This window comes from Mustela nivalis (genome assembly GCF_964662115.1).
Source record: "Mustela nivalis genome assembly, chromosome: 3".
Taxonomy (NCBI): Eukaryota; Metazoa; Chordata; class Mammalia; order Carnivora; family Mustelidae; genus Mustela; species Mustela nivalis.
This window is the reverse complement of record NC_139022.1, coordinates 148,656,345-148,678,205: the sequence shown is the minus strand read 5'-3', so window position 1 is coordinate 148,678,205 and position 21,861 is coordinate 148,656,345. Positions and strand designations below refer to the sequence as shown.

General features: G+C 40.7%; 1 long non-coding RNA gene across 20 annotated transcripts in view; it reads right to left on the bottom strand.

The window, feature by feature from the left end:
• LOC309861626 overlaps positions 1-21,861 on the bottom strand; it is a 110,475-nt gene that overhangs the window by 75,326 nt on the left and 13,288 nt on the right. For 6 of the 20 annotated variants that reach the window (XR_014310057.1, XR_014310058.1, XR_014310062.1 and 3 more), the window contains exon 2: positions 14,664-14,773. The exons of the other annotated variants lie outside the window; for them this stretch is intronic. This is a non-coding gene — a long non-coding RNA (uncharacterized lncRNA). The remainder of the gene's footprint in view (positions 1-14,663; positions 14,774-21,861) is intronic. 20 annotated transcript variants of the gene reach the window in all.

Sequence of the window (21,861 nt, the reverse complement as noted above, 5' to 3'; positions counted from 1 at the left end):
TACCTTCAATTCCTCTCATATTGTTTACAGCATTGATTTTTACATTTTGTGTAATGACTCATTACAGTCATGATATCACTTCAGAGGGTCATAACTCGCACTTTTTAAACAAAACAGAATAAAAAACATGAAAGTGCAATACGTAGTAAAGGTAAGAACCATTTCATAATACTTTGGAGTTTTTTCAAAAAAAAATACTTTGGAGTTTTTTCAATTATATTAATTTATGTGCATACTGTGATATCAAATATATTTCTTATAGTATGCTATAATCAAAAATGTCTGGAAAATATTACCATAAGAGCATAAGAAACATTCAGGATATTGATTAATTGATATTTTGTAGACTGAAGCCAATTTTAAACTTTTTTAAGTGGTCCCAAAGTGCAGTTTAATTCCCTAAAAGTTATTACCAGGTTGGTATAGTCTTACCTTCTTTCAGTGAGGACAATAGTAGAAAAAACCTTACAATCTGTTTATCTATATGATTACAATATCACAACATATTTCTGTTGTGATAAATCAAACATATTTATTTTTCCAAAGGGGAAGGGTCTCGATTCCCGACTTGCAAATGAGAAAGTCAGAGTTTGATCATCTGGACTGGATCCAGACTTTTGAATCCTGAAGAGGCACTCATTTAGCACCCTGTCACACTGAGATTCTTTAAACAAATATTCGACGTGTATTTGAAGGAAAGCACTCTATTCAGTTCTTCCATCAGCAAGTCTAGCCCCAAATCCGCAAACTCAAACCAAGTGACACAAACCCCAATCCATCCAATCTTCCTTGAAAGCAATTTCAGGACTATCTGCGTTTTCCAAACACACCAAGATGAGGGGAACTCAGCGCCTCACACCCATGACTGACCACAATCCTTCTTCCAACAAAGTCAGTTGTCTTTCAGGGTAGAGTTCTGCTAACTTTTTCTATCCTGTTACCTTCTGTTACGGTCTCAGTAATGTCCAGCTCCCAGGAGAACTGGCTTCCTCTGGGGCTGCCGGGCTAATCCACTTCTCACTCCCCTTAATCTAGCTCTGACTGTAATAGGAAAATCTCTGCCCTGGAGCCAAGAGGTCCGAGTGCCTAGCCCAGTCCCATCACACAACAAATAGCCTTTGGCATTTTATTTAAACTCACTGAGCCTCGTTTTCTTCATTTGTGGACAAAATGAGCTCTCTGCCTTTACGTGATCTAATGCTGTATTCTCCATGGTTTCCTATATTTGATGAGGAGTCTTCATACCTGCTCCAAAGAACAGGGGTTGTAAAAGATGGGAGCACGGACTTCACAACCACGCTCCCATTGTAGCCGCAAAAATTCTACTACAATCAGGTTTCTTTGCTAAATCTAAGTAAGGTTTTATTTGAATAAATGACCCCCTGGACAAAATTAATACAAATATTATAGGAAATTTACTATATTTACAAAATATTATAATATTATAGGAAATTTACTAATTTACAAAAATTATAGGAAATTTACAAGTATTTGTTAAGTAGCCACAATGTACCAGACTTTATCACTCTAGGTGCTAGAGTTTTCCTTGTGAACAAGACAGAGAAGACCTCTGCCCTGGTGCATATCTGAATTTATGTTCATTTGTAACATAAATTTGTAAACTTGAAAACACTACACAATTGTATGTATGTTTGCTTACATAAGTGAATACAATTCTGTTAAAAAAAAAAAAGTAATTCCTTCTTTAATTGTTAAAATATTTGTCATACCTAGTATTGTTCTGGCCCATATGAATATATTTGAAAAAAAAAATCTCTAAAGTCTACTAGGAAAGAAAAACATTTCATAAAGAGAACTGAATTTCTATAAAATATATCTCACTAAAATGATGTTAACAAAGATATTACAGCATTTCCTTTCAGATAAAGAAGTACAGATAATCTATAAGATTAACATCATGAGAACAGAGGCAAAATAAGTCAGAACATCCCAGTATTGTTTCAGTATTATTTTGGCTCAATAACAGCCATCTCTTTCTCAACACTGTAAACTCCTTGAGGGTAAGAGATGTGTATCTATTTGTCCCAAGCACCTACAATAGGACTTCATTACATATTAGATTGGGCAGTGAAATGTGCCAAGCCCTCAACTCTGGGAAGTTACACCCCACTGCCACCACCATTGTTAGTTGAGTAAATACAGGACCCTGGTTTACCCAGGGCCGTTAAGCCTGTTGGGGGGTAAGAGTGCCATGTTTGGCAAGATAAATCATATGCCAGCCCTAATCTTAAGTCTCATCCTGTTTTTCAGTTGCTTTTAAGATAAGGAACTCTAGAACATTCTGGCTCAGGTTCTGATTTGATTTTATTTGATTCTATAAGCAAGCAGGATAAGGGTAGGGGTGCCTGGGTCACTCAGTCAGTTGAGTGTCCAACTCTTGATTTTAGTTCAGGTCATGATCTCAGGGTTTTGAGATCATGTCCCCTGTCAGGTTCTAAGCTAAGCCTGGAGCCTGCTTAAGAGTCTCCCCCCTCTCTCTCCCTTTGTCCCTCACCACTCAAATGCTCACTCTACAAAAACAAACAGACAAACAAACAACAAAACAACAAAACAAAAACCCAATAATAAGAGGAAGTGTAGCCCTTGAGAACTACACTTTCTTTATAGTATGGAGAAGTACAGTCCCTTAGTGGGGAAGTTTGTCTTTGGGACACTGAGCTAAATCACAATATATCTTGCTCTATGAAGACAAGGCCCGGCTGAAAGGCAAAAAGTCTCATGTTGCCAGCACAAATAAAGATATGATTTGAAAAGGACCTTTCACCTCAATCCTGGTGATCCGATTGTTTCTGTTGGTTGAATTTGCTTTGCTGCCTGCTACATCCAGGGGTTTAGGAGGATAATTGGATCACATCTGTTAATCTCTTTGAGTTCTATAAAAACGGATGCCAGATTCGTTCCTGGCATTGTTAGAACAACGTTACAAAGGCCAGACCAAAGGGGAATTTTTCACTAGTCATAACTTCAGGGAAATTATCCCAACATAGACTTCAGCTTTCATCAAACATGCATCATAATGATAATAGTAATAATAGCACAGGATCATCTATCTGCCTCTTGACAACGGCTTTCATACAACAACCCTGCAAAAGCGGATGGGGAGGCAACAACATGGAGAAGACAGTGGACCATTTACATCAGGGAAATGCTTATGTGAGTGGCCAAGCTTTGAACATAGAGAAGAGTCTTGAGAAATAAAACAAAAGCAGTCTGTGTCATTTGTATTGATATAAATAAAGTTCAGATCAGGGCACCAAGCGATGGCCTTCTGATCTCTAATCCCCCTCTGTTCTAGGCCTGGCAGGGATGTGGGCTCTGTGGTAGCCCCAACAACACACCAGACACCCTATGGAGAAGGTCCTAGAAAAGGAAGCAGCATCTTCCTTCTTCCCAAGGTGAAGCTAACTCTGGGAAGAAGCTAACTTCTTCCCAAGGTGAAGCTAAGGTTCAAATTAGATAAACAAGTTCTGGAAGCATCAGTCTGACCTGAGGGGAAGTTTGAAGCTAGGTGCCCACCCAAGTATTCTTGAGGACAGAAATTTACAAATCTATGTCAAATGGACAGGTTTATGTCACCTTGGACATGTATAAGACAGGACATATAACCCAAATTTAATCTGGTAACAAATTAACTTACCTCCCCTTTTTCCTCTTTCCTTGTTACTTCTTACTGTCTACCCCACTTTCTTACCCACAAGTGAAAAATCAGTTAACCTCTCTAGATTTTACTCTCTTCACTAGCAAGACTGGCAGGGCAGTGGAAAGCGGGGTAGGGACAACCCTAGAGTGTTAGAGAAACCCCATATTCTTTCATGAGGCAAAGGCATGGCTATTCTCTCCCTTCCCCAATCATGCTGGAAAAGTAAGAGAATGAAAGGAACTGAGGCACAGACATCAAAGGCAAGCCAATTCTGTTGCTACAACAAAGGATGGTTAGAGTGTAATCAGAGCCATACAAGGTCCCATAAAGCACCTCATTCACCACAATACTTACTTCAGTGCCTTCTTACCTTTTTTCCCCCTCTGTCTTCAACTTGGGGCTTGGAGTCCATGTGACTTGCACCCTCATTGGCCCCATCTGCCCTGCCTATGGAAAGGGGCACAGAATTGGAGGCTGGGAGCCTGGGATCTAGCACATTCCAAAGAACAGCCAGCGGTGTGGCCTTGGCACAGAAATTTAACCTCCTATACTGTTCTCTTCTTCACCATGCAATCAAGGGTTTTGGCTCCGTGAAATTGAAGATCCCTTCTCACTTAAACACCTGCAATTTCCTAACACTCCTTACTCTTCCCTCTGTGTGTCCCTTTCTGACTTCTTACAGTTATGCTTGCACTCCCAAGTGCCTAATTCTGGCAGAGGCAGAATAACCCAGAGATTAAAAAGTACAGCTCTGGCACCAGAGAAGTCAGAATTCAGGGTCCAATCCTGCTATGCACAAGTTATCATGCCTTCTTTGTAAAATGTCATTAATGACACTATCTGCCTCATAGGGTTGTTGTGAGGATTCAATGAGATACTGCATGCAAAACACTTGACAAAGAGACTTACTGTGGTGATCATTTCACAGAGTGTATAAATGTCGGATCTTTATGTTGTGCATCTGAAACTAACATAAGTTATATGTCAAGGTCATATATATGTAATCATATATATACACATACATATGTTTTATGGAGTCAACGTGATTTGTACCCTGGCACCCTTAACATATATTCATACATATGTATGTATGTGTATATATATACTTAACATATATTCATTCAATTATTCAAGCGTCTATTATGTGAGAAGCCCAGTGCTAGACCCTGGGAGCCCAACGATAAGCAAAACAGGTAAGGTTCCTGCCTCTATGAAGGTTATCATCTAGTGCGGGAGCGAGCTCTTGAACAAATCATTGCAAAAGTACAAGAGTAATGCGTGTCATGAAAGAGCCATCTAGAGAAAGGACACTGAGGACTGTAACAGGGAAGTTAATTTGGGTAGTGGCATGGCAAAAAAAAAAAAAAAAAAAAAAGGCTTCCTTACAGAAACTCTGAGTCTGAGTAAAATGGGGTCAGGGAAAGAGCAGGAACAAGATCCCAAGCAAGGCAGAGAAGGGCTTATGGGAAAACTGGAGAGCTAGAATAGGAGTGGTCATGACTGGAGACCCTGAGTGCAGGAGGGGCTCCAGAAGCACACAAGGACTCCGTCAGGAAGGCAGGGTAGGCACGACATAGCAGCTGTTGGCACGATTCGTCCCCCCCACAGATGTAACGTACCCCAAATGGAACCTGTCTTTCTGCCAAAGGCAGCTCTTCCCTCCTGCCTTCCCCATTTCTGGTCCTGGCGTTATTTTGCTGACTCTGACAGTCTGAAGTCCTCTCTGGCACTCTTCTCCCTTTCCATTCATTTATTCCACAACTTTTAAGTACCGGCTGTGCTCGAGATGCATAATCTAGCGCTTCAGCTTTTGAGACATTCCACCCGGGATCCTCTGTGTAGTCTGTGTGTTTCGGAAGAAGGCCTGAGGGTCACACCTCTTCTGAACCCCAACAGCGGACTCACACTCAGTGATGGGTATTTTTCTCACTACTTAGAGACCCCTTCGTTTCATAGGTCATTAACCCCAAGGTAGACAGAAGCCTGAAATAAAGTGAATGCGTAGGAGAGACCCTCTTGTTGAGTAACTCTGTATTACTTACGGAAGTGATCCTGCTCTTTGGGTGAAAATTGCAATAGGCAGTAAATGACCCACAAGTGAGTGTTAGAACTAACATCCCCACACCCTTCCCAACCATAAGTCCAAAAAAAAAAAAAAATCCAAGTAGCTTTTGTACTGCATTAAATACATGTTTGAAATGAGAGGGTCATGGACTTAGACCATTTCCTAAATATTTACTTGGGCCTCAAGATGCACGGCTAGGTCCTTGAATGTATTCCATGACCCCCACATAATAAAGGTTCCCAGGCTATAACCTTATACGCAAGCATCTAAGAGGCCTTTCCAGGATACCCTTCATGTCCAAAACAAGACGTGCTTTAGATTTGGGCCAAAGTAAGCACTCATATTTAACATGTTAGCAGCAGCTACTAAGTAAGATAAGATTTGCCCTATTGATTATCTCTGCTTACTGAACTTGTGGTAACTACTTTAAGGCATATATTTTCCTCCTCCCTGAAGCTCCTGTTCTTTCTCAAAGAAAAGTAAAAACTAAGGCTATTTCTGCACCTATTATGCTATGATGGCATCTTTGTACCTGCAGATAAATCCTTCTTTGTGCATTTGGCTGGTGGTTTCTCTCTCTTTTTCTCTCTCTTTCTGCCCCTCCCTCCCTCTTAATTGTTGGAAACTTAAAATGAAAATGAATCAGCAACAGTGAATGCTGCACTTAAGGAAATGTATGATCTGGTTTATAATTTATGCACTGACTCCCGAAGGAACTTAAGTATTTAACTACTAATTTATGAAGAAAGTATGAGTAACAGCATCTCTCCATTTGATTCAACTTGTTCATTTTATCCACATCTCACGTCTGGATTTAGTTCTCACTAAACATGCCTTTCAGCAACAGCTGAATCCCTAGATGTGGAGCTGAAATAAAATATTTCTGTTTATCCAAAATGCCTTATTTCTAGTTTCAAGACAAACCATAGCAGAATATCTTTGATATTCTCAGAAAATAGCAGTGTTCTACCTGATGGTAAACAGCAATGGACAAAGGACTGATTTCTTAGGGAGCTAAGGGAGAGGAAAAGAAAGGGACAGGAAAGCAATCACATAAGAGAAGCATTTTGTAATCTGACGAATTAGTCATCAACTAAATACTTTCAAAATGTTCTAGGGATCCTTTTATTCATGTCTTTCCCATCAGCACACCTAATCTAAACTTCTCTCTTTGGCTTTGCAGACTTGGCACTAGCCTTCCCATCTACTCGAATCTTCCACTTGTCCCCCAATGCAAAATGCCTGTCCCTCGCACCCTTTGTAGCTGTGACTTGACCATCTAGGAGGTGTGCATATATGGGGAAGAACACTAGACTAGGAGGTGGTAAGACTGGAGTTTTATTCCTCTCTTGCTAATAACCTGGGTGACCTTAGCTACATCACTCCACCTCCCTGAGCGTCAGTTTCCTCATTTTTAAGATGAGAGGGTTAGCGTGATACAATCTGATTGTATCACTTCTTAGGGCATTCTCAAAACCTACCTTATTAGCCTGAATATTCTTTTTTTTTTAAATGTTTTTATTTCTTTTCAGCGTAACAGTATTCATTGTTTTTGCACCACACTCAGTGCTCCATGCAATCCGTGCCCTCTCTAATACCCACCACCTGGTTCCCCCAACCTCTCACCCCCTGCCCCTTCAAAACCCTCAGATTGTTTTTCAGAGTCCATAGTCTCTCATGGTTCACCTCCCCTTCCAATTTCCCTCAATTCCCTTCTCCTCTCCATCTCCCCTTGTCCTCCATGTTATTTATTATGCTCCACAAATAAGTGAAACCCTATGATAATTGACTCTCTCTGCTTGACTTGTTTCACTCAGCATAATCTCTTCCAGTCCCGTCCATGTTGCTACAAAAGTTGAGTATTCATCCTTACTGATGGAGGCATAATACTCCATAGTGTATATGGACCACATCTTCCTTATCCATTCGTCCATTGAAGGGCATCTTGGCTCTTTCCACAGTTTGGTGAATGTGGCCATTGCTGCTATAAACATTGGGGTACAGATGGCCCTTCTTTTCACTACATCTGTATCTTTGGGGTAAATACCCAGTAGTGCAATTGCAGGGTCATAGGGAAGCTCTATTTTTAATTTCTTGAATATTCTTTTAATTCCAAAGTACTTATCATTTGATACAATATACACTCTATTTTTCTAAAATCCCTCCATTAGAATGCAAGCTATGTGCAAGAATTTCTTCCCATTTTGTTCATTGCTATATTTCCAACATTTAAAGAAGTCCAAAGCATCGTAGCCACTAAATAAATACTTGCTGAATGAATTAATGTATTAAAGAATCATACATATTATTCTTCCTTAAAGATGCTCTGCAGGTCATATCTCCCCCCTCAGACTCTGCTGACAACTCCAAACCCAAATCTCTCCCTTCTGTGAACTTTAATACAAATAACAGTTAGTTTTCATACAGTTTAGCTTTTAAGAATTATCTGAAGAGCTCAGATATATCAGCACCAACTTGTTTTGTTAAAAGTATACATTTCTCAGGGTGTCTGGGTGCTCAGTCAGTTAAGGGTCTGTCTTTGGCTCAGGTCATGATCCCCAGGTCCTGGGATTGAGCCCCACATTGGGCTCTCTGCTCACTGGGGAGTCTGCTTCTCCCTCTGGCTCTGCCCTCACCCCTCCCACACTGCTCATGCTCTCTCTCAAATAAATAAATCTTTTTTTTTTTTTAAGTATACATTTCTCAAAACCAGGGCTATCACTTAGACCTCGTCTGTCACATATTTGCTAGGTACTTGACTAATTGGATTTAGGAAACATTTTTGCTTTGTGTTCAGCAACTAACTCAGGTTTCAGTCATCTGCACCTCTTATCTGCTAATCTCTGCCTAGGACTTATACGGGCGATGAAACCACCCAAGAACCACCCACACCTTGCCAAGTCTCTGCAAGCAGCAAAGGGAAAAAACAGTCAAACATTTCCTTTGCCAATTACTGTCAGTGAAAGCATATAGTATCTACTGGTATGAGTATGGGGGGGGGTTAAGTGAAGGGAGTTTTTTTTGGGGAGAATCAGAAAAAAAATGGCTGGAAGGATCTTTTAAATAGGAGAAAGGAGTGGAGAACTTGCCTTCACACAGCATTTTAGAAATAAAGAAGCATCCTAGACATTGTCTTTTCTCTTACCCTGTGTTTGTCTGAGAAAAGGGAGGATCACAAAATGAAGCGATTCGTTTAAATGCACACAGGTTAGTAGTGAAAGTACAGTGCAATCCCACTCCTCCAACTCTTGTCTGGTAAATTGAATTTTCTCATTAAAGTTGTACAAGACACCCATTTGATTTGTAGTGGTGATCAAAAAGCTTTCTAAAATGTAGCGGCAAGGACATAAAATATATTGAGACATATTACTTCTAAGTATAGCCTAGTTAAAGTAATTAATCTGTCTTTGATATTTTAGGGACATATTACTGAGCATCAATTATAGCAACAGCATATTAAAGATGTAAAGATTAGGAGATAAAACTGAATTGTGCTAGGCCTTGACAATTGATTTGAGGATCCTTGGTTTGTTGGTTTTTTTTTTTTTTTAAGATCTTATTTATTTATTTATTTATTTATTTGAGAGAGAGAGAGAGAACACAAATGGGGTGAGGGGCAGAGGGCAAGGGAGAAGCAGACTTTCCTCTAAGCATGGAGCCCAAAGAAGGGCTCCATCCCAGGATCATAACTTGAGCCCAAGGCAGACATTTAACCAACTGAGCTACCCAGGCACCCCTGGGAATATCTGGTTTTTATAATAAACTATTTTTGCTTCTTTCTCCTAAAAGTCAAATACTTAAAAAATAAGAAGAATAATATTAACTAATTTAATTTGAAGTCTGAATCAGTTCATTTCCTGTTCTCATAATCACAGGTTTTTTCAAATACAGGAATTGACAGTATTATTGTAGAAACTCTGACTTTGCTTTGATGAAGAGGTATAGTGAGCTCGTGAAATAGATTTTTATTGACTGTACTTCTACTTGAATCATCATAAACCACTGAATGTGGATGGGAATTTGAAGAACACCTTGCCCTATCCCCTCATTCATGAGGGAAGTGAGGTCCAAAGAAGTTAAGAGACAAGCCCAAAGCCACAAAGTCAAGTGGTGATAGGACCTCTAATAACATCTGACGGTTAACTTCAGGACTGTAACCAAAGGTATGCTAGGTGTTAGAGGAGGTAACCTCCCATCAACAACCTGTATCTCCCAGTTCCTATGAACCAAGACCCACGCCCACAGCTTCCCTGTGATTCCACTGGGATTCTACTTGTAAGCACTCACTTTTCAGTTGCTGGGCATTGCCCTGTGGGCCCTCAAAGGCTGCCAAGTGAGTGCTCTTGGTGTCCAATGTCCTGTGTCCTTGATCCTTCCTGCTAAGTAACTCACCGCCCTGAAGTCACACCCGCGGTGTTCTGAGGAAAGGTCATTCCATGCTCTAATCAATTTCCGGACTGATTCCTTTGTAGGTAAGTATGATCAATCCCGTCTGGACTTCACTTTAATCAGGTCATTTCTTGACCATTCACTCGGGGCACAGCACTCACGGGGAAAGATCCAAGGGAGCCACTGCTTCTGGAGGCTTGCGCCATTGTTGCTCAGCTGAAATTTGGCCTGGGCAGTGTGTCTTAATTTCACAGGTTAAAACTTACTTTGCCAGCGAAATGATTTTGCTTTGTTTGTTTAGTTGAATAACATCACAAGTGAAGGAGACTGAGGAAAGTAGCTGGGTTGGGAGCCAGGGGTCTACACCTGTTTCGATGAACTGATAAAGATATCTTAAAAAGCAAGCACTTGGAGCACTTATGATGCACCAGACCCTTCGGGGAGCTTTTCACTGACCAACTCATTAAATCCTGAGGAAAAGCCCTTAGAGGGAGGTATTAATATCATCCCATTTTATAAGGGAGACTCAGGCACAGATACAGAGAACTGGCCCGTCATCACACAGTGAATTAATGGCAAGGCCAGGATGACGAGCACAGCAGTTCACATTTTTCCACTAGGCATGCCTACCACGGATAATTTGAAAAAAGAAACAAACAACATTTTAGGGATGCATGGGTGGCTCAGTCAGTTAAGCGGCTGCCTTCAGCTTGGGTCATGATCTTAAGGCTCTGGAATCCAGTCCCATATTGGGCTCCCTGCTCAGAGGGGAGCCTGCTTCTCCCCCTGCCTGTGTGCACACTCTCTCTCTCTCTCTCTCTCTCTCTCGTGCGCTCTCTCTCTGATAAGCCAATAATCTTTAAGGCATTTTAACCATTTTCTAAGCATTTCAAATTAAAGTATTTGGGGTTCTGAGATAATTATTTGAGCAACTAACCCAAAAACTAAAGCCTCACCCAGCAATCTTCTGACATTTGTTCTCATAGTTTATATTTCCACAGTTTTACAAAATAATCAAATGTATGAGAAATTTTCTATACTACTTGGCCTTAATAAATATTTTACTAGCTACCAACTATGTGCTGGGGTCTAGAGCAATAACCACAAATTAGTGTTGGCCCTTCCCAAGATGCTCACTGCCTTACTGGTGGGGACAATATCTGAACATGGCAAAACAAACAAACAAAACAAACAACAATAACAACACAGGCAACATGTGGTATATGTCAAATTGAGAAGCTGGCAGTAAGTGTAAAAAGAATTCTTCTAGAAATAACTTGAGAATTGAACATTCTAAACACGAAGGAAGTAAAAAAAACCTCTTGGAATAAGTCAAAATGAGAAAATTGTGAGATGTGTTATATTTTCTATTATAATTGTGGTGCTATTACATTTCAAATCTTGGAATATCAAACATTTTAATAAATACATACTCTAAAGTCAAACATATCAAATGTTTGATATCAAACATTTTACTAAATACATACTCTGATTAAAATACCTTGATTATGCTTTTAAAAGGATTTTAAATTGGATACCAGGTAAATATTTCCTTTGTTACTGAATAGCATTCTATAAAAGCTTCAGTGAGTTTAATGTTTATACTTTCTTGCCATGTCTGCTTTTCTTTAAAATACAATAAGGTAGCATAAATCCCTTGACTCTAATAGTAGCAAGATTTTCAACATAAACCACACAAACAACAGAACTGCCACCTTCCTCTGTAAATGTACAATTTCTTGGTTATTCTTCATGCATTAAATGTGTAGCACATCTTTGCTTAAGTTTCAGTTTGGTATTGTTTTAATTTCATTTTGCACAACGGGCTAGTGATCATCTCTTATTCTTTAGTAAACTGTGGTTACTTTGAGTCTGCTTTTTTTTTTTTTTAAGATTATTTATTTATTTATTTATTTGCCACAAGTAGGCAGAGAGGCAGGCAGAGAGAGAGGAGGAAGCAGGCTCCCCGCAAGCAGAGAGCCCAATGTGGGGCTGGATCCCAGGACCCTGAGATCATGACCTGAGCCGAAGGCAGAGGCTTAACCCACTGAGCCACCCAGGCGCCCCGAGTCCAGTCTGCATATTTATAGTCATTTTCATTCCCAACTCATTCTCACTGAAATCCGTAAGAATAAAAAATAAGTAAATAAATATATAAAACATATATATATATATATATATATATATATATATATATATACATAAAAATAAATAGAAAAATAAAAAGAATAAAAAACCGTGGATGGAAAACATATCCATTGTTACAGACTGAATGTTATGGTTCCCCCCATTCACATGTTAAAATCTAAACCTCAGAGTGTGACTGTATTTGGAGATAAGGCCTTTGGAGAGATAATCAAGCTGAAAGAGGCCTCTGAGGTATGTCTCATCTAATCTGCTTGGGTTTTTTTTTATAAAAGGAAATTAGGCCATACCAGGATGTGTGCACACAGAGGAAAGGCCATGTGTGGACACCGCGAGAAGGAGGCCATCTGCAAGCCAGGAAGAGGGCCCTCAACCAGGAACTGAACCCGCCAGCATCTTTATCTTAAGCTTCCAGCCTCAGAAGTGGGAGAAAATAATTTCTGCTGGTTAAGCCCCGCCAAGTCTGTGGTGTTTTGTAGGGCAACCTAGCAGACTGATATACCCACGGAAGGGCTTACTTTCTTCCCATCAAACCAGCTCCTTAGAGTGGTGCTTCAAGAATTCTGGCGTGTCCCTATTACCTCAAGTCTGCCTTCCCCTCCATGTTAAATTTCCTCTCCTGTTCTTCATTCACCTGTGCCTAATTTTAAAATAAAAGCTATAGCTCTGGTGAGAGGATCATTTCTGAGGCACATGCAGACATGCTGACAAGTTGTTTTATTTTTAGCAAGGACGATACAGTAGTCAGTCTCTCTCCAAAATTAAATGCATTTGAGAGCTACTAGTTTTTGTCCTGATTGTTCTTTCTTACAAATGCAATTAACCTCAATTATGTTTTTGTTTTTTAAAGATTTTATCTATTTATTTGATGGAGAAAGAGAGAGCAAAAGCAGGGAGAGGGGTAAGCAGAAGGAGAAGCAGGCTCACACATGGGGCTCAATCCCAGAAGCCTGGGATCATGATCTGAGCCAAAGGCAGCCCCTTAACCAACTGTGCCACCCAGACATCCCAACATCCATTATGTTTTTAAAAATCAAACAATATGAGTGTACATAAAGTTAAAAATGGAAGCTTCCCCTATTTGCTGACTAGCCACCAAATCCTTCTCCAAAAAAATACTCACCGTCAATTATTTGGTATGTAAAACTCTTGCTTTAAGATTTTATTTATTTATTTGACAGAGAGAGATCACAAGGAGGCAGAGAGGCAGGCAGAGAGAGAGGAGGAAGCAGGCCCCCCGCTGAGCAAAGAGCCCGATGCGGGACTCGATCCCAAGACCCTGAAATCATGACCTGAGCCGAAGGCAGCGGCTTAACCCACTGAGCCACTCAGGCGCCCAAAACTCTTGCTTTAAATGGAGCGACCTATTTTTTTTTTTTTTAAGATTTATTTATTTGAGAGAAAGAGTAGGGTGGAGGGGGGGCATGAGGGGCAGAGGGAGAGAGAATCCCAAGCAGAATCCACACTGAGCAGGGAGCCTGACTCAGGGCTCAATACCATGACCCTGGGTGGAGGGGGGGCATGAGGGGCAGAGGGAGAGAGAATCCCAAGCAGAATCCACACTGAGCAGGGAGCCTGACTCAGGGCTCAATACCATGACCCTGAGATCACGACCCAAGCTGAAAGCAAGAGTCAGATATCTAACCGCTGCACCACCCAGGTGCCCCAACGGAACAACCTTTTTATTATTTATTTATTTATTTTAAAGATTTTATTTATTTATTCGACAGAGAGAGAGATCACAAGTAGGCAGAGACCAGGCAGAGAGAGAGAGGGGGAAGCAGGCTCCCCGTCAAGCAAAGAGCCCGATGCAGGGCTTGATCCCAGGACCCCAAGATCATGACCTGAGCCAAAGGCGGAGGCTTAACCCACTGAGCCACCCAGGTGCCCCTGGAACAACCTTTTTAAAAACAGGTTTGCAATACTCTACAGCCTATTCTATAGACCTCTCTGGGAAAGGTCTCATTCCCTGCCAGAAAAGATAACTCCTTCATTTCTAGAGACACGACCCAGTCATGGCTTAATAACCTGGGTACCTACCACCCAGAGAAGAATAACAACCTTTACAGAAAGGCTTCCATAAAGTCCTAATAAAAGAATCCTGGAATTGCTTAAACATAAGATTAGTAACTGTTAAGAGTTATTTGTTCCTAACACAACATGTCAACCCTTGTCGTTGAAAATTAAACGATAATATACTTCCCCCTCTGCTCCACAAAGCAATAACCTGTTTCCCTGGTGGATGATCAGAGGCCAAAGGGTAGGTAATTTATCACAGAAGAGAAATTGGAGGATCGCCAAGAGTAACAAAGGGGCAGTGATATCCTAGCTCCTACTGCACTGTACCAGTTTAATTAAAACAGAGCTAATAAACTTTCCCAACGATTCCCAACCATACATTACCAAGTTCAGTCTTCTTAAAGCCAAGATGGCCAGCCAGATCCCAGGAAATATGTAGGATGTCATAGATACACCACGTCAATCACCTTTTTCATGTTCAAGAGCTATGTAATCTGGAATCAAAAGACTGCTATGTTACAATCTTGTCTGTTTCTTTCATGATCTCTGACAATATTTTATGCAGTTATGTAAATTAACGTAGAACCAGGAACTAAAAGAAATCAAGACAGGTCTCAGGAAGAAGAAAAGTTCTGTATCTTTTTAAAAAGAAATATATTTTTAAAAAGATCCATTTATTTATTTAAAAGAGAACAAGCTTGTGTGCATGTGTGTAAGCGGGGGAGGGGCAGAAGGAGAAGGAGGAAGCAGACTCCCCACTAAGTGTGGAGCCCAACATGGGGCTCAATCCCACGACCTTGAGATCATGACTTGAGCTGAAGTCGAAAGTTGGACACCTAATCAACTGAGCCACCCAGGCACTCCTAAAAAGAAATAATTTATAGGTTATTTTTCATGAGAATTATCTGCGTGTGCATGTGTGTGTCTTTGAAGTCTCCGCATTCATTCTCATAATTGGGTGATAGCTCAGCCTATTTAACACTTGCTGGAAATGACACTGAGGAAAGAGAAAGTAATACTAATAAACAGATGGGGGGTTAATGCAAATTTCATAGCTGCTAAACTGTGTTTGCAGGTTCAAGCTTATATATATGGAAAGGGTGACTGTGGCTTTATACATAAAGTGAAACACAGAATTCAAATTCAATGCCTAGATAATATAAATGTAGGTGTAATGGTACAAACAGAGAAGAGACTAATTGCATGGCTCACGTGGGACACACATGCACATGTCTGTTAATTCAGACCGAAATAATCACTTTGGGTCATGGGCTCCCCAAACTGAAAACATCTTAAAGGTATTCTATTTCAGTCCCCCACCAAAAACTTGAACAGAATTCCCCCAGCTCCCTCTGGCCCTCTCTTCAGGGAGAAGTACCTCACTGAGGACACCTCACGCTAGTCAACCTTTCTCCCTATAACTTTCATGTATGCATTTAGTGTTTGGTCTACAACCCAGCCCTAGAGAAACTCATTCCCACATTCACTAGACAGTTATTGAACGTTTGTGGAAGACCCTCACATTACCCCAAGGCTTCTCATTACTAAATATTGAAAGTGATTTTCCCCTAAAGACAAACCAGATCACATCACTCCCTATTGGAAATGACTCTTCACCTATGAGATAATGTCCAAACTCTTTTGCATAGCAAGCCTATGCCATTGCTCAAACCCAAGGAGGCTGTTTCTTACTTTTCTTACTTATACTGAATCCAAAATGGGTGTTTCTTATCTGCAGGCACCTATGCTCCAAAAGGTGATTCAAGAACCCAGGTGTTCTCCATCTTGTGGCTTTGTTATCTCCTGCAAGTGGCTTCTGAGGTTGCCACAAATATCTATAGTGATGGAGACTGGCTCAGCTCTTAGGAGACTTTCAAGGGCCAGACCCAGAATGGTGCAAATCACTTCCACACACATTGTAACCGTGAGAACTCTATCACATGACCTCACCTAACTGCAAGAAGGAAATTTGTGTGCTCAGGAAGAGGAAGAAACGGGCTGGTGAGCAGCTAGCTACTCTCTGATGAGATCTTAACTTCTTTCTGCCTCATATCCTACCACTCTCTCTTAAGCAACTATATTCAAATCTAACCCAAGGTCTTATTATTCCAAGCATATCAGATCCTCACTTAGCTTTATGCATGCTCTTTTCTACGTATAACTTCCCTTATTTGTTTTGTAAACTCCTATTCGTACGTGAAGTCCCAGTTCAAATATCACTCCCACTGTTCTCCATCTCATTTCTGACTACAAGTGTTATTTTCTGCCTCCTGAGATCCCACAGAACTTCACACATGTAATGCACTATAAGTTTTATATATCTATACATGTATATGTAAAAACCTCATTGTATCAATCTCCTTTGTCTGTGTTACCTTCATTATCTTTAAAACTCGTAATTTTCCTTTTTTCATCTCCACAGGCCTTCCATTTTTCTCTTACAGAACCATCAGCACAAGCTTCCACCCTTTTCTCCCTTTTTGACCATCTTACCACCCTCTGCACAGCTTCCAGAGCAATATTATCTACATTTCAAATCATGTTTAGAACCTACTGAGAACCTTCTAACATCCTTAGGGCATCTAACCTTAAAACTCAAGAGTCCTTGAGTTCCTCCTCGAGAGGGTCAAGGGTATGATATGACTCCACTAAGTCCAGAGTAGAATTCAGGAACTTGCATTTTTAATAAGTGCCCAAATGATTTGGATGTGAGAGGCTGGTATACCACATTTTGAGAAATACTGAGTTACAGAATATAATACAAGTCTTGCATACCATATGTCCTATCAATAACAAGTTCCACATAAGTCCCTGTACATACATAACAATTTCAGTCCAGTGGTTCTCCTCGACATGTTCTTCCCTATGTTCAGGTTGTTCCTCTCTGTGTGGTCTTCCTAATGGATTTCTACTCATTCTTGAAAATGCTGCTTAAACATCATCTGTCTTGGAGCCTTCCCAGTCCTCCCTGCCCACAGCAGAATTAATCTCTTCCTCCATATTATTTCTGTGTCTTATAAACACTTACATTTTTACATACATCCTATTAACATAGACACGACCAGCTTAGATGGAGATAGAATGAATACAAGTGACAAGAGGACTTTACACGCCCTAACTTCTACAAGGAGGAAGTTAGCTTCAAAAGACTGCTCAACTGCTAACACATACCTTTCATGGGGGGGAGGGGGCTCAGAGCTTAAAAATAAGAACAAAGAGCCTTACAGCATTATTTCCCAGCCTTGATTCCTAATTAAGAACTGTTCACCTGTGCTCAGCTGGATTTCACAATTGCCATAGACCATGGACTGCAGTGCACAAGCTGTATGCCTCCTTTTTGACAGAACTGTCTACAGTGGTTATGCTAGGCCCATCCCACCACTGTACCACACTGGCTGTGGGTGGAGTAGATAATTTGTCTCTTCAGTTCTTAAGCCTTAAGATCAAGAGGAATGGTATTAAAGGAGCTATACTTAAGGGTCTACACCCAGGAACTTGTCTCTCCACTCTTGGACCTGATGTTGAAGCTAACATCCCGCATTTCAAGCTCATAATTTAAATGGATACAATTCTTAGGGAATAGTAGGAGAGTTTAGTATATTTTGCATATGGAGGCAATATAAGTAATTTGTGGCGAGAGGAAAAACTGTGGTGGTTTCCAAAAGGGCCCCCCGACCCCGTTCTTCCAAAAATGCCCTCTTGTTCTCTAACACCTCTCCCTTCAAAAGATAGAGCCAATTTCTTTTCCCCTTATGTATGACCTTTACTTGGCAACTTTCTTTTAACAAGTAGGATGTAGTGAAACTGACCGTATGTGACTGCCAAAGTTCTCTTTGTTTTTTGGGTCATTGCTTTAGAAGAAGCCAGCTGCCATGTCTGAGGAACATTCCAACAGCTCTATAGACTCACCATGAGGCATGTATTGGAGGCCTTCTGCCAATGGCCTTAATAATCCACAGAAAAATAGAAAAAATAGTTAAATTTTTTAATTCCTGGCTCAACAAAACATAGGAACTCTTTGTTGTTTTAAGTAAACGTCTAAATTTGTTACACAGCAGGAGATAACTTACACATGGGGTAATTACAAATATTTACTTGTATTTATCCAGGATCAGGCGCTGTGCTAGGCACTAGGGATACAATGAGGAACAACATAGCCTTAAATTATTCCCTCAAAACAGGGGCACCTGGGTGGCTCAGTGGGTTAAGCTGCTGCCTTCAGCTCAGGTCATGATCTCAGAGTCCTGGGATCGAGTCCTGCATCGGGCTCTCTGCTCAGCAGGGAGCCTGCTTCCCTCTCTCTCTCTCTCTCTGCCTGCCTCTCCATCTACTTGTGATTTCTCTCTGTCATATAAATAAATAAAATCTTTAAAAAAAATTTTTTTTTAAATTATTCCCTCAAAACATACTAGTGAGAAAAACAAACACATGTGTTTATATTTACAAATTGTGATAAGTTACTGAGAGAAAAAGAATACATGAGGAGAAACACTGGAGAGACATAATCTAGACTTGAAGGATCTCACTAAGGATGTGGCATTTGAACACAGATGGAAGACAGACAGGAGTTAGCCAGATGAAAACTTTAGGAAGAGACTTCCAGGCAGAGGGAACAGCCTGCATGAGGGCCTTGAGATAAGAAAGGGTTTTCAGGGGTTAAAAAACATCTTGAATCTCACAAAACAAACTGAGGGTTGCTGGGGGATAGGGAAAGGGTGGTTGGGTTATGGACATTGGGGAGGGTATGTGCTATGGTGAGTGCTGTGAAATGTGTAAACCTGGCGATTCACAGGGTACCTGTGTACCCTGTACCCCTGGGGCAAATAATACATTATATGTTAATAAAGTATCTTTTTTTAAAAAAAGAACAACTTGGGTGTAATGAACAAGAGAGAGATGGTACTGAGTTGAGTTGGAAAAGGGAGCCCAGAAGCAGACGGTGAAAGGATTTGTGGGCCATGATAAGGACTTTGCACTGAAGGAAATCCTCTGAAGGATTTTAAGTAAAAGAACGACATGATCCAATTTATTTTATTAAAAAAGGCCACTCTGACAGTACGGTGGAAAACAGACTGGAAGGGGGCAAGAATATAAGGGGAACCAGTTAGTAGCCCTGGCTGCAGACCACAAAGGAGAAACAGTTGCATCAGCCCAGGGCAGTGGTGGAGGTGGAGAAAAGTAGGTTGGATTCAAGCAATATTGAGGGATCAGAATCAACATGACTTTAATCCACCAAGTCTAGCAGAACAAGCAATATCTCTAATTAACGTCACTGAAAGCAGGAAGCCTGGGTGGCTCAGTCAGTTGAGCGTCTGCCTTCAGCTTGGGTCATGATCGCAGGGTCCTGGGATGGAGTGCCGCATTAGGACTTCTGCTTCTCCCTCTGCCCCAACTCACCCCGTCTCTCATGAATAAATAAGTAAAATCTTTAAAAAAGAAAAAAATGATAATTGAAAGCAAAAGCCAAACCCCATAAAATTTTTCTATGAATTATTACCTAGTATCTGACTACTTAGTAAGCACTCTGCTTTTTCTTTTTTTCAAGATTTTATTTATTCACTTTAGAGATAGATGGAGAGGACATGAACAGGGGGAGGGGGAGAAGCAGAGGGAGAAGGACAAGCCAACTTCACACCAAACACAGAGCCTCACTTGGTCTTGATCCCAGAACCCTGAGATCATGACCTGACCCTGAAACCAAGAGTTGGATGCCCAACCAACTGACATCCAGGCGCCCCAGCACTCTGCTTTTCCTAAAACGACTCTGCAAAAACATACGAACTTTAGTGTTCTTCAATGTCTAGAGAGAAGAAACAGAGGGATAATTTTCTAAACTACTCTTTTGACTAAATATTTGAATTATCAACATTTTTATAAAATGATCCACTTGCAAAGCTGCAGCACCAAAGAGGGAAACTTAGGTTAAATAGAAAACATTTGGGAGGGAGTAAGTCAATTGTTTGTTTCCGTTTTATTGCTATATGTACAGTCAGGTAAAACCTGAAGTTACACTGTTTCACCTAGCTACCACAATAACACAGATCATATACCCATAAGATAGCCAAGATAAATAAGCTAAGGGTGACCCTTTGAAAAGCTAGATCCATTCTACCAGGTCAGTTTCAGAGATTTTGCAATCAAGGGGTGTGTCTCCAGCTAGATGTTTCCTGTTCCGGTTACACAAACTGCACCACCCCTATGTTAAACACCATGTGTCTAGGTCCACAGAAGGAAAGCCTAGAAAGGATAGAAGGATGAAAAAAAATTTTACTACATGTTTTTGTTTTTCTGAAAAACATTTCCATTTTTCAGAAAATGGGAAAGTTTCTCTATTTGAGAGAGAAAGAGTGTACACAAGCAGAGGGAAGGGCAGAGGAAAAAAGACAAGCAAACTCCACACTAAGCGGGAAGCCCAACGAGGGGCTTCATCTCAGGACTCCAAGACCATGACCAGAGCCAAAGTCAGACACTTAACCGATGGAGCCACCCAGGCACCCCTATATTATTACATGTTTTAAAAACCAAGGTCATGGGGCGCCTGGGTAGCTCAGTGGGTTAAAGCCTCTGCCTTTTGGCTCAGGTCATGATCTCAGGGTCCCGGGATGGAGCCCCGCATCAGGCTCTCTGCTCATCAGGGAGTCTGCTTCCCCCTCTCTCTCTGCCTGCCTCTCTGCCTACTTGTGATTTCTGTCTGTCAAATAAATAAATAAGATCTTTAAAAAAAAAACAACAACAACAACTAAGGTCATGCAATATAGAAGGGTTGCCTTAGGTAACTGCTTCAATTACCAACATTTGCACAATGTCTTTCTTCAAAAGTGGTATTTACCCTCTAGAGAAATATTACTGAAATGTGATCCAGGGGCCACTGTGTGCATCAGCACCAGCCACATGCTCATAAAAATGCAAATGCTGATTCAGTGAGTCTTAGCTGGGCCCCAGGAATCTGTGTCTAATCCATCTTTATAGACACTATAACTTAAGTATCTGCATTACAGGCTACACTATGAGGGCTTGCATAATTGAGTAATTGCAAAGTTATCTTGTTTGATAGCTTGTTTGAATGACATAAAGCCACTTCAAAAGAGAGATATTTGGTCAGAATTATAAATTCACTATTTCAGGGGCACCTGGGTGGCTCAGTGGATTGAGCCGCTGCCTTCGGCTCAGGTCATGTTCTCAGTGTCCTGGGATCGAGCCCTGCATCGGGCTCTCTGCTCAGTGGAGAGCCTGCTTCCCCTTCTCTCTCTGCCTAACTCTCTGCCTGCTTGTGATCTCTCTCTGTCAAATAAATAAATAAAATCTTTAAAAAAAAATCACTATTTCACTTTATAAGGACAGTAACAGCGTTAAACACATATAGACCTTCATATAAATCTTTATAAATCTTCCCTCCTTCATAATTGAAAAACTTAGTGCTGGCTCTTATAACTAAGTCGGTCAGAGAAAGGTCAATTTTCTCTCTTCAAAGGTTCTAGCACACAAAAAAGTCTTTAAATTTAAACTGGAAGTGAGCCCAAAGATACCTGGGCATAGATATATTTCTTGATTTAGGTGTTAGCTACAAAGTTGTATTCTTTGT